At 50.8% G+C, this 5,079-nt stretch overlaps 1 pseudogene; it reads right to left on the minus strand.

Annotated features, from left to right (window-relative positions):
• Positions 1 to 1,517: 1,517 nt before the first annotated feature.
• Positions 1,518 to 3,225, minus strand: LOC123116837 (uncharacterized; annotated as a pseudogene).
• Between the last annotated feature and the right edge of the window lie 1,854 nt (positions 3,226 to 5,079).

Genomic DNA, 5,079 nt, shown 5'->3' on the forward strand with positions numbered 1-5,079 from the left:
GTACAATGGAAGGTGCTTAGGAGAGAGGTGCTTAGAGAAATAAACCAGGCTTTTTTAAGCACCGGTGCTTATTTCTTCTCTCTAAGCACCTCTCATTGTACAAGGCCTAACACGTCATCACATTACCGAGAGAACCCTAACCGCCCTCGGTCCCTCGCTCCTTCCTCATCCACCCACGCATCCCTCACACTTTCTCCTCCACTCTCCCCGTCGTCAGCACCAGCCGCAGCAGGCCGTCAACAGTCGCCCACCAAGCCACCACCACTTGCCCACCACGGTGAGCACAACAGGCGGCCAAGAAGTGGGCACGGCACCACCCCGGGACTCCCAACCCTCGCGAGCTCCCTCCACCCACCTCTGTCTCATCCTCTGCGCCGCCACCATTGCTTCTCGACCTCTCTCATGCTCCTCGCCGGTGTGCGCAAGCATGTCCACTCTACCCCAGCTCGCGCGTTTTCGCACCAATCGCCCCCCACTCTAACATAAGGTTCGGTGCTCGAGTTCACTGACGTCCGCCTCGGTGGTCCACTAGGCTCTCCACTGGGAAGATGCATCCATCCCCAAAAGGAAGGGCACATTTTGTTATCATTCTATCAGGAGGAGAGCATCATCACCATCACCCAACCATTTACTCACATACACGGTCTTGGTCTTTTCCTCATAACCCGCTTTTTAACCTGGTTCCTTCATAACCATGAACTCGGTCTACCTAAAAAGAGGCCATTCGCAATATTCTTAAACATGTAAATTGGAAAACCCGTATAATTGGAGTGCCAAATCCTCTTGAATCCCATGAGATTAAAAGTACATATAATTGGATTATAAAGTGTTTGAAAGTATAGAAAAAAAGTGAATTGTAAATGGTTTTGTATTGATGATATTTTTGCTTCATAATAGGGTGCAAATGAATCACCAATAATACTAAATTCGTAAGGATTCCAATCATGTGAATCAAACAACCATATTTTTAGAAAAAATACTCAGAATTCAAATTTACCAAAAGTTCTAGAACTCCTTTGAATCAAAGGTGCTCTTAGAGGTTGCATTAGTATCCCTGCGGGCATATTTTGATACTCTCTCTATTTCAAAATACGATTTAAGAGCTGAAACTTTTTGAGATTGTACATCAAACATGGATGCATGTCTCCAAATATTTTAGAATGTTTGAACATGTTTTGTATCTTCAAAATAACTGATGTCACCTAAAGGAAGATCCTATATTCATAACCCTTTGTTTTTGCGGCCGAGAACCAAAAATGACAAAATCGGAATTGAATATCATATTTTCCTTTTTCGAATCTCTAATTGTAGATCGAGTTTCGAGCTGATATTTTTGGAGCTGTAGGCATACCCTGCAGGTATGTTTATTTTTTTCATAATTTTTTGGATTGTCTAAATATGAAGTTTTAAAGTTGATCCTACGATCTCACCTAAAGGACAGATTCCTATACTGGTCTCCCATTTTTTATATTGGAAGTGCGGTATTGTGACTCTCAACAATGTTGAAGACAGATAAATTGCAGCAGAAGCATATTTCCCTTTGTGGAGGCAATATCAATTAACTATGCTAATACTGCCTCTGTATCAAATTATAAGACATTTTTTGCATTATAATTTGAACTGCAAAAATGTCTCACACTTTCATACGGAGGGAGTACTAAATTGTATCCGACGTTGTATGTAGTCCACATAATATCAGTAAGTTAAACACTAATAACAGGCTACTCAAGCTCATACAAAATTTTAGACACAATTTCCTCGGCTTGCACTTCTGATTCCAGTACCTCGACTCCAGCTCGTAACCACGCGGATCAATTGCAAATTACGCACCAACTGCTCAACAATGAATTATAGTTTCTGTCAATGTGAAATGAGCAAATGTAGCTTCAGTGGCAGCAAAAAAGGTGGAGCAGGACGCAAACTGCCTTGAAGCACAACGCACAACAACTAGCCTGGGAAGTTTGACTGCTCCTGAACTTCACCAACAGCAAGTTCAACAGCAAAGTTAGCTTGGGCATCAGCATCTGCATTAAATTTCCTCAAAGCATGGTTGATTTGAAACTGAAGAAACTTTCCCTTGAGCTCCTTAGCTTTCTTGCACAAGTCCGCCAAATTAGCATTCCTAGCGCGCCAGAGATCCTGGACCTGGTTACAGACGAGCTTAGAATCGCCTTGAGCACGGACATACTTGAATCCCTTGTTGGCAGCATATCTCAACCCCAGGAGCAATGCGCGACACTCAGCGGCGTTACACGTCGCAATGCCCAAGCCCTCGCGTAGCTGAGCGATCACGGATCCGTCTGGTCGCCTTATTATCACGCCGGCGCCTGATTTCCCAGGATTCCCTTTGGAGGCACCATCAAATTCAAGAATGCAGGACAGGTGACTGTCAGGTAACGGCTCCTGTTCAGCCACTTTGGGATGCTTCTTTGATGGTCTGTTTCCAAAGCAGAGGTTGTAATTCCATCAGGTTGCTGGAAAGGGCAGGGAGCCAGAGCATCAAACAACTCATCTCTTGCATCTGCTGCGTTGATGGAATACAGAGCATTCTTGAGCCCGCGCTTTGCGAGACACTCCTCGGTTTCTTTGCGCAGAGAACAACCTTTGTACACGGTCACCGATGGATCGCAGACCGAATTGCTGACTTGTGTTTGGCAGTCGGCGAGGTTCTTGTAGATGCCGATGACGTCCCCCTTGCGGACGACATAGAACTGGCCGCCGCCGGCAGAGTCCATCGGCGTGCCCTTCTTTGCCGCAGATTTCTTGGTAGAGCGCTTGGATTTGGACGAGGAGGAAGAGAAGAAGCGCTCAGCAAGGCCGAGGGCGATGGGCGACACGGGAGGCCTGAGGGGCAAGTGGCACAGGTTGTGGCTGCCGCGCAGGCTCGGAGTGCCGGCCACCGCGTGCCTCCACGCCGCTCTGGAGATCCCACGGAGGAAAGGAGAAGAAGAACAGCAACTCCTCATCGACATCCAGCAAAAGAGGGCGTCGTCCTTCCGGCAGGGGGAGGGGGAGCGGGTGGGGGTGGGGGTGGGGAATGAGCGGGTCAAGCAGGTGGCGGCTTTGGCGAGCGGACGTGCACAGGCGACAGGCGGCGCAGGGGAGCGGAGGCCGAGCGGGGACTACTGGGCGTGAGGGCAACGGGAGGTTGAGGGGAAGCAGCGGCGGCGGCGGGACGTGGCGGAGCGGCGCGCCGCCATCGGCGAGTTGGGACTGAGATAGGGTTAGAAGACAAGGGTGTATTTTGGTCCAAATATCTCCTTAGAGCATCTTTAGCATATACCCGTATAATGCCCCGACCCGCAAAATGACCGTCAAAATACGGGTTCACGCGAAAAATGCTGTCCAATCAGACCCCGCAAACGCGTCGGACCCGTAAATTTTTTTGAGGTGCGCGATAAAATCACATCTCCAACCCGCGAAAACGCGGGTTTTCCCCTCGACCCGACGGTGCCCCGTATCCCAGAAAACCGGTTGGTGGGAGGGACATTTCAGCCCGCGCCCGTTCCCCACCCCCTTCGGCAGCCACCCGCCATTGGTTCTGCCCCGGCCGCCGCCGGCGATTCCGGCCAAATCTGCGGACGGAATCACACCATGTTCCACCGAGCCGCTTCACCGGTTCCCCGGATCCGCCGAGCTGGGCTGCCCCTAGTCGCCGTTGCCGCCCCGGGATCCACTGCCGCAGAGCCACCGCCCCGAGCCGCCGATGAGTACCTGTGCTTGTGCTTTTGGGATGCACTATGCATAGTTGGCTCATGTGGCGTTCGTTTTTGTGAATTTAGATGGAATTGAGCCCTTACGAGGATTCGTCCGATTTGGACGACTCGGATGTTGAATTAATAATTCTGAATATGTGGCATATGTGTCAAATTCATCTGATTTGCGGGCCGGCGCGGCGCCGGCAGAGCAGACCCCGCATAGCGGAACTGTAAAACGTAATTTCGGCGAATATTCCGTTTTACAGTTCCGCCATGCCGGGATATTCTATTTTACAGTTCCGCTATGCAGGGTCTGCTCGACCGGCGCCCGCACCGGCCCACATAACCGTTTTCCACGAACTGTAAACGAGTTTTGTGGGTCAGCGATATACAGGGTCTCCTAGAGATGCTTTTAGAACATCTCCAACCGCAAACCGCAAAAAATCCTCCCGCATCCGTTCATGAACGGAGAGACTAGTCCACGGACATGGTTACAGGAGGACCCCATCCAACCGTAGCCGCATACATTTTCACAACAACTTGAACCATCCGGTGAAATTCGTTCAAACAAGTCTGGATTTCAAATAAACAAGGCCGGATTTCATATAAACACACCCGATTTCATATAAACATGACAAATTTCATCACAACTATATCAAAGCGGTACTAGGCGGGTTCTGGAGTATAATTAATACCTAGTTCAGTCATGAGAAAGGAAGCTTCACCTTTTCCAGCTCTGTCTTGGTGCTCTCTAGCTCCGCCTCCGTAACCTCCTCCTCCAGAGCCCCGGGAACTGAAGTTGTCCGCCTCCAGGTCGCCGCCAAGCGACTAATTGGTCGAAGATGGTGAGCCCACCAAGCTTGGTATCAATGGGAGGGGAGGAGCGGTGGCCTTCCTGGGACACGAGCGGCGACAACCTACCATGCACTACTCTTCCTCGCCGTCGGTGGCGCCCATGAATGTGTCGGCTTATTCATGGTCATGGCGCCAAACAACGCCTCACCTGCCTCATGTCGCACTCCTTGCCGGCGGTCGCCACCTCCGCCACCCGCTTCTGGTACTGCCAGAGGGCGAGGCGTATCTCGCGGGCGGAGCGGTAGGACTCGAGCAGCATCTCCTGCTCCGCCAGGTCCGAGGGCGATCTGCTCCTCCGCCTGCAGATGCTCCTGGAGGAGGTTGTGGTTTTAGTTGGCGCCGGCCTGTGCCTCATGGGCACTACTAGGGAAATCCTTATAGGTAGACAGGTAACAGTAACGAGGGGTTAGCCGGACGCGCTACTAGTACTTAGCAGTAGCGCGCGCCACCAACCAACGCTGCATGAATGTTTTAGCTATAGCGTGGTCCCCCCAACAGGCGCTACTGCGAACTGGGACTGCCGTTA

Source organism: Triticum aestivum, chromosome 5B (assembly GCF_018294505.1).
Source record: "Triticum aestivum cultivar Chinese Spring chromosome 5B, IWGSC CS RefSeq v2.1, whole genome shotgun sequence".
In the NCBI taxonomy this organism is placed as follows: Eukaryota; Viridiplantae; Streptophyta; class Magnoliopsida; order Poales; family Poaceae; genus Triticum; species Triticum aestivum.